The sequence below is a fragment of the Nicotiana tomentosiformis genome, chromosome 11 (genome assembly GCF_000390325.3).
Source record: "Nicotiana tomentosiformis chromosome 11, ASM39032v3, whole genome shotgun sequence".
Taxonomy (NCBI): domain Eukaryota; kingdom Viridiplantae; phylum Streptophyta; class Magnoliopsida; order Solanales; family Solanaceae; genus Nicotiana; species Nicotiana tomentosiformis.
This window is the reverse complement of record NC_090822.1, coordinates 28,335,127-28,343,446: the sequence shown is the minus strand read 5'-3', so window position 1 is coordinate 28,343,446 and position 8,320 is coordinate 28,335,127. Positions and strand designations below refer to the sequence as shown.

At 38.0% G+C, this 8,320-nt stretch overlaps 2 long non-coding RNA genes across 5 annotated transcripts; one reads left to right on the top strand and one right to left on the bottom strand.

Moving 5' to 3' along the window:
• The first annotated feature begins 1,384 nt into the window (after window positions 1–1,384).
• On the top strand, window positions 1,385–3,459 carry LOC138900702 (uncharacterized). Its single transcript, XR_011411869.1, has 2 exons — window positions 1,385–1,576; window positions 2,447–3,459. It is a non-coding gene; the product is annotated as an uncharacterized lncRNA (long non-coding RNA).
• On the bottom strand, window positions 2,281–8,111 carry LOC104093949 (uncharacterized). 4 transcript variants are annotated; one of them, XR_011411868.1, is made up of 3 exons: window positions 6,566–8,085; window positions 4,313–5,945; window positions 2,281–3,284 (listed from the first exon to the last, which is right to left on the bottom strand). It is a non-coding gene; the product is annotated as an uncharacterized lncRNA (long non-coding RNA). The 4 variants fall into 4 exon arrangements; XR_011411867.1 differs by having other exon boundaries at window positions 4,313–4,845; window positions 4,887–8,083; XR_685756.4 differs by having other exon boundaries at window positions 4,313–4,405; window positions 5,036–8,082.
• Between the last annotated feature and the right edge of the window lie 209 nt (window positions 8,112–8,320).

Genomic DNA, 8,320 nt, shown 5'->3' with positions numbered 1-8,320 from the left:
TTCCAGGCTGAGTTAGCCTTGATATTGTTAGACAGATTGTAGTAGATGCTAATGACTAGTGACACCCTGATGTCGGATTTTTCTATCCGTACATTTGTTTTCTTTGATTTGAACTCCTTAAATGAAGGTTTTATGTTAAATAAAATTGAAATTATCTTTGAAATTAAAATATCGGTTTTGTTTGGAAATGAGTCGGCTTGCCTAGTTCCACGATAGACGCCATCACGAGAGGGGTTAGTTTGGGTCGTGACAAAGAACTCTGATGACTCGGTACTTCTGCTCTGATTCAACAAACAGTTGTGAACTAGAGACCAAGTTGACTATATCTGCTCATGCAGGTCATCAAATCCATAACCACGCCCCCTCTACCCCGACAAGGCAAAACTGTTATCAACTAGATTGAATGCTACGCAAGTTATTGGACAAAATATATAAACATGGCCTCAAGGGTGCAAAGCGTCCAAAACATAAGCGTGCACAGAAGAACGTGTCATAGCGATCAAATGAAGCTGGAAAAGCATGAGAAATCAGGATTCAAATCGCAACAAAGACAAGTAATTAGGTGATTTATTCTTATCTATCTAAGCATTAACAGGCTGCATTACATGCATGATGGGAGGTAACAAATACCCGCCAGATTAGTCCAGGAGTGTGTAAGTTGGTTCGTGTGCCACTGAAAACCAAAAAAACATGGCTTCCACATGCTTTTAGTGGCTTGAGATCAAGGTTCCTCAAAGTATTCAGCACGCGCACTAACATGATTTCAGACTCATTTCTTAGGGTTGATGCACTGGACCTAACATGTCACTTGGAGAGTAACATGAAGCTCAGAAGTCATAATTGGGGTGTAGTCAATACTCCCAAATAGAAAGGGGATTGATTTATGGTCGATTTCGTAACGAATTGGAGGGGTCAAATCCCTTTCTTAGGCTCCCTATTGGTACATCCATTTCCTTCAAAAAGAGAAATTTAAGAGAAAACACAGCAAAGCTTCTCAAACGAAGAGTGTCATTCAAGTAAACCTTGTTTTATCCATCGGATATGACATAGCTGCAAGTCATAAGAAATTCCAAAGACAAGTTCTTCTGTTGTCCCTGACTTGTGGAACAAGCATGAAGTGCATGGTTAAGCGCTACCATGTTGATCGGTATACTACGGTCTTATCTTTTGTCCTCATGATCTCTTTCATAAAGCATAAACACTGAACATACATACATCCAGAGCAAGTGATTTCAAGTGGGTAACGCTTAAATCCCCTATTAGATCAGGCAAAGGAAGACAGACAGTGCCATTGCTGCAAATACAGTATCATACAGATTGGCCATCTTGTACTGTTAAATCCTAGACCTGTTTAAAAGACATACTACAGCCTGTGGATGGATCTCAATTTAACAAAATAGAAAAGCAGGTAAAACGATAGTTCTAACAAGTACTATATAATTTTTCGATCCCAAATTATAATCAACGGGAGAAGGCATGTAGAAACATACAAAAGGGTGTTCTATCACCTTAGAAGCTCCTCGTCCCTCTGCAGCCTCATAAGTCATATCTATATAGAATATCTATCGCAATTAAGGTCATCTCCAACCCTTGCCTCCATTTTCTCCTCCAAAATAGAATAAAGTTACTCCAACCACTACTCCATTTTTTACACCAAAAAAGAATATTTCATTTATATTTCTCTCTTCAATATTATATTATTATCGTTTATTTAAATTTTATTTTCTTATTTATATTAAAGAAATTCTATTTTTTTTTTTTTTACATATTTATCACATATAATTTATATTCTTTTCTTATATAAACATTTAATATAAAATTATTTTATACCTTAAATTTTAAAATAATATAATTTGTAAGCAAATATTATAGATTATATATATATATATTAACGGATAATTCAAATAAAAGTAAAATCATTGAGAAACAAGATAAATACATATTACATTATGGTATATTCAGATTAAATAGTACATAAATATTCAACTTCCACCTCTAGTATGCTCCCATAAATGATCTATTAATGCATTACGAAATGCAAAATGAACATCTTTGTCCTTAATTCTTTTGTGTCGAGCTAAAAATTGTTCAAATTGGTGATTTTCATCTACTACCATTTCTACCTTTGGAGGTGGACATTCCCAATCATCTTGAATTGGTGCAATTATAACTTATAATAAAATTAACTTATAATTTTACATAAAAATAATAAATGCACGATAATTAATTTATTAAAATTATACGCCAAAGTTAAGATGTAAAATTAATACTGTAAAGATATTACATAAACATAATTAGATATATATAAAAGAGTTGAATAATAAAAATAATAATAAAGTAATACGGAATAGTAATGGAGGCCATTTTGCAGCCAAAAATGGCATTGGAGGCCAATTTCTCCAAAAACCAACTGAGCAAATGCAGTTGGCATTGGAGATGGCCTAAGGGGAATAACATTGCCCGAACAATAAGAAAGCAATTCAAAGTTGTTTAAATGATAAGTTCATCACTACTGTGGCACCACAGAAAACTTCCAGTTTCAATAACCGGTTGATCAACTCCAAGCCAGTTTAGTCCTTCAAAGATAAGCCATACTATAAACGCTCCATTTACCACTGTACCCTAGAGGTCAACATCACCTAAAATAAGAAGGCAGCTCAGATGTGTATAATCATAAGGCAATGAGCAGACCGCCATGGCTGCAACCCAAGCTGCATCCGGGCCTTAAGGCACCTTCAAAATCGGGTTGCCCCGCCAAGAGGCGAGCCTCTTCAACTCAATCCTCAATTCCTTGTGTACAGGAATTATCATCACAGGCTCTTTCAGTTCTGTACTATGTCCTCGTTTTGCCGTTGTAGTCCAGTCAGCTAGGATATCTGGCTCTCATTCAAGAGACCCGAGTTTGATTCCAGAAGTTGAAAGAAATTTTCCCACCAAGTTCGGGATTGATGCATTATCAGTTGTTATCACAGTTTCGATGTGTTGAAAACACAGCCAGCGGAACAACTTCATCAACAGGTGTGGTGAAATATTAGGGATGCAAAATGCTTTTTCTTCTAATATGTAACCTGAAAGCCGAAGGCTCAATCACACCCCTTGAACCAAGAAAAAGGTTCTTTTTCTGAAGTATATTGAGGCTCAGATCCATACTAGAAGAAGGCAAAAGGGAAGGCCACCACGCAATGGCAGCACAACATCGGTTGCATGCAAATAGAGCTCAATCAGAGGCCATACCGGGTTGCCATGCTGAGATACTGGTCAGGTCATCTCCATGACCGACTCCGCTAGCACATATACACAAAAACATCATCATCACTGCATCTCTTTCCACCAACAACACAAAAAACTGACACACAGACAGATGTTATATAACTTAAAAATCCTTTTTCGTTTTCCAGTTTTTACTGCTTCTGTTTTCTCCATAAAATATAGGAAAATCAATGGAAAAAGGGAAGCCCACCATGCCATGGCTGCAAATTGCATGCAAGAGCGACCTCAATCACAATCCAGACATGAACTCTGGATTAGTAATAAAAAGGAAGTGCAATAAGTATTATCACATCCCTTTTACATGAACTCTAGCATATACTGCTTAAATTAGCCACAACTGCTTACAAGGAAGAATCTCAAAGCACAACAACATAGCAGTTATGCACTAAGGAGCACCCATAGTGTAAACACATAAAGTTACAGACAGAGCGTCCAGCTACTGCATGACCCAAAATTGATCTTCATAAATTCGAGGTATTATCACATAGGAAACAAACACGAAGACACAGTAACTTGTAAAATCACATATTGGAGATGAGACTTGCTTTTTGATATGGGAGCAAAGACAAAATTATAGCCCAAATTTGGTTTTTGAACAATTCCCTTTTAGTTTGGATTCACAGAATTAACAAAATCGCAAAACTCATCTGCTGTATGTCGATAGAGATATTTGAAATTTGGTCCTCATTGAAGGATGGGGAGGAAAAAATCGTGAACTTAACAGAGACAAATAAGAAGAGGACGGATAAAAGGTGGTATTATAAGCACCTCTTACATAAAAACCTCATTTCCCTGTTTGGCTCATTCTTTGATTCGAACTTGGAAGATCGAGCAAAAAATTGATGCAAAGTGTGTGTTTTTGAGAGAGAATGCAGGTCATAGAAAAATATGAGGATTTTTGAATTTTGAAATTGTTGAAAACAGAAACATACTAGAGGACAGCATCATCAACAGGGAAAAATACAACACACACACACAGTGTGAATTGAGAGAAAAATGTGAAGATGGCTATTGGTAACCATAAGAGAAATCATGGGCTTACCGGAGAAGGCGATTTCCAAACAAAACAAAAGAGAATGTGATGATGCTATCGCTGCAGACACCAGTTTGCTACATAAAGCCATATTGGATCACCCTGCCAAGATGCAAGTTCGAGTATATTCACAATAACGTGATTGAACATAGCCCAAAAAGGAAAGCAAGATTTTCACAAATAGGACAATTTCAGGCTACTTTTTAAGGGCTCAAATGTACAACAACAACAACTACAGCTATGCCTCTGTCCCAAACAAGTTGGGGTCAAGCTATATGAATCGTCACTAACCATGTTCCTCCATTTAAGCTCAACCCATGTCATTATCATACCAAATAAAGAAAAGGCGCAGATGCGTGTTAAGACAAAGCTAAAGAGAAGCCAACCACGCCATGGCTGCAAACACCAATTGCATGTGAGAGAAAGAAGTCTCAGTCACAAGCCATGTTGGGTTGCCAAGCCAAGACACGGGCTGGATAATCTCCACGCCTAATTGGTTAGCCCAGATATAGAAACATCATCATCACAGCCTCTCTTTGTACCTTCCATCAACTCCAAAAAACACCACACCACACCTTTGTACCTTCCATCAACACCAAAAAACAACACACCACACCAGAGGAAAGACAGATATGTAGTAGTGTGGGGAGAGCAACAACAACAACAACAATAAAACAACAAAAACCCAGTGGAATCCCACAAGTGGGGTTTGAGGGTAGTGGGTACACACACCTTATCCAACCTTGTGCAGGTAGAGAGGCTATTTCCAAGAGACCCCTGGCTCACGCTAGTGTGGGGAGAGCAGTATTGTTTAATTATATTTCCAGTTCTTGTTTCATCTTTTTCCATGACAAGAGCTGTTGGTATTTTCTGAATATAGAGAAAATCAACAGCAGAACAGAGAGGGGCAACCACCCTTTAAAGAAAATCCCATCTGTTTTGCATCATTTCTTTAAGCCACCCTAGAAGTAGTATTTATCATCCCAGCACCTTTAATCCAGACAATGGGGTAGGCTCAAATTTGCCTTTGCTCAGACAAAAACCCAAAAAGCTTTGGCAAAAGACCTCCATGGCTGCAAACATCAGTTAATCTTATGAAACAGGAAAAAAAAAACACAAAACATTTGGATTTTTCTCCAATATCTCACAGACCATCTGAGCTGCCACGCCAAGATTACAATTTTTTCCCAGCTCAATATATTTATATGTCTGATTGATCTTCCACAGAAGAATTAAATCTTTATAGCCTTATCGCGTCGCATAAATTGAAACAGGGGAGTAATACGCATTTTCACCAAACAGGTGGTTTTGCAATCGTACATTTGAGTGATCATTGGCGGCGGAGAATTGACAAAGAGCAGCAAAACCACCCAATGAAACTCCCTACAGCTCTTTGCTTCACCGCAACCTCAGACTTAAGCTAATGAGTTTTTTGCTATTTTCCTGTTAATCCAAGGGCAACCCAGTGCACAAGGCATCCCGCGTTCACGTAGGATCCGGCAAAGGGCCGCACCCAAGGGGTGTGATGTAAATAGCATACCCTAATCAAGCATTAGTAGCTACTTTCACGGCTCGAAACTGTGATCTGTAAGTCACACGAATACAACTTTACCATTGCTCCAAGGCTTGCCTCCCTATTTTCCTGTTAATCCAAATCATAAGAAAAGATTATCTTCTTTTTTTCTTTTCAACAAATGGGACTCAGATGTGTTATGATAAGGCAAAGAGAAGCCAGCTACGCCATGGCTGCAAAACACCAGTTGCAAGTGAGAGACAGAAATCTCAATCACAGGCCATACCGGGTTGCCAAGCCAAGATACGGGTCGGGTCATCTCTATGCCCAAATTGGTTAGCCCAGATACAAGAAACATCATCATCACTGCCTCTTTATGTAACTTCCATCAGCAACATAAACACACACACACAAAAAGTAAATACAGATTTCACTGAAAAAGATTTTACTTTTTTCGGAATTTCACAATTCTTATGTCCAAACGCCCACTTAAATCCTGTCTGCTTCTGCTTTTGTCATAAACAGGGGCTGTTTGGTTTTTTTTTTTTTTGAAAATGGAGGAAAATCAGTGGCGGAACAGAGAGGGGCAACCACCCTTCTAATGAAAATCCCAATATTCTCTGCTTTGCCTCATTTCTTTCTGGGCTAACCTTTTTGCATTTTTAGGGGAAATTCTCGTGGGTTTTTCACCTGCGAATTTCAAAATTTAACGGAAAAGAGCGTTGTAAGTTTGCACTTAAGAAAATAACCTTCCAATTGAGGCTCAGATTTGTAATGTTGAAGATAAGGGAAGAGATTGGAGACACCGCCATGGCTGCAAACACTGGTTGCAAGTCGTCACCGTCTGAATTGCCCCGCCAAGTTACGGTTCCGATTATTCTCCTGCCCTAATCAAGTTGCTCAGAGACAGAAGAAAAAATCATAATCACAGCCTCAGATTTTTGCTTGGGTTGCTCCAGTGGTGAGCACCCTCCAAGAGGTTGTGAGTTCAGTCACCCAAGAGCAAGATAGTTCCAACCAAGAGATTATGAGTTCGAGTCAAGCAAGCAGGGAGTTATGAGAGAGAGAGGGAAGCTAGGGTCTATCGGAAACAGCTTCTCTACTATCCAGGTAGGGATAAAGTCTGTGTAAAACTAACATTCCCAGACCCCAGTGTAATTATATTGCGATGTTGTTGTTGTTAGTATTCTCTTTTTGGGAGTGAGGATTTGGAGTTAGAGTAGAGAGGTCGTTTGGATATAGTTTACTGCAGAAGGGCATTTTTTGGCAAAAATGAAATCACAGGAATTGTAGAGAGGAGCAGCTACCCTTGAGCTTCCCTCTACTCTGATCCAACTCTCATTCTTTGTTTTTCTCTGCTGTCTTAAAGAGAATAATTTAAGGCATCGATATTTCTTGTTTTGCCCTCTGATGTACGCTTATTTACGCTATAGTAGGCTTATCTGCAGTAAAGTTAAAGGTATTTTGGGCACACTGTACCACTTAACATGGTGGATCAATTGAATTTGGTTTTGTTAAATCATGAATGGAATATTTTGGTTTTGCCTGTCCTGGGAAATACATGTTTGACACGACCAAAATTATTTACAGTACAGAATGAAATTATTTAGAAAATAATTTTTCTTACACAGAATCATAGTGAAGAAAATGCTTTTGGCAGAAGAACTCAATCTTTCTCAAAATCCTCATTCTTTTGGTCTGATGCTTAAGCTAACACTTAGAGGCAAAAAGTAGTTGAAATTCAAAGAAGAAGAAGTTTTAGATCTATTTCACAGTACTTAAGAGGCTCAGATCTGCAAAGAGAGATCGGGCAAAAGAGAGGCAACCGCGCCATGGCTGCAAAATCACCGGTTGCATGCAAAGAAAATACCTTCGATTCGCCAGGCCAAGATACGGGTCGGATAGTCTCTATGCCCGACCTAGTTAGCCCAGAATCAGAATAAAATATCATCATCATTGCCTCTATTGTTATGAACCAAAACGGAGGGGAAAAATCACAGAAAACAGAGATCTGGGTGTTGTTGTTGATGCTCAAGTATAGACTGTACATATTTCCATGAATTCAAGGGCTGTTGATTTTTTTTTAAGTGGAAAAGGAAAATCATTGGCTAAACAGAGAGGGGCAACCACCCTTTGAATAAAATCCCAATACTCTCTGTTTTTGCCTCATTTTTTGTCTTTTCTTTTTTGGGCTAACTTTTCTTTGCTCGGGAAATCCTTCGGTTTTTTCACCAAATGAATTTCCACCTTTCACTTTTTGTGTTCTCTTGTTATAAATACTCTTGCTTTGAAGAATCTAGAACGGGTTAGTGAATTTTAATCAGTGACAGTTAGTACGTTACTATTTTTTAATTTATAATTAGTTAATAAATAATTATTTATTTACTTTTAAAAATCAACAACAATACTAACATTCACAATGTGATTTATGAATGAAATTTGTGAAGGATGAGATGTATGCTTACCTGTACATTGTGAGATAAAAATATTTTTAATAGAATCTT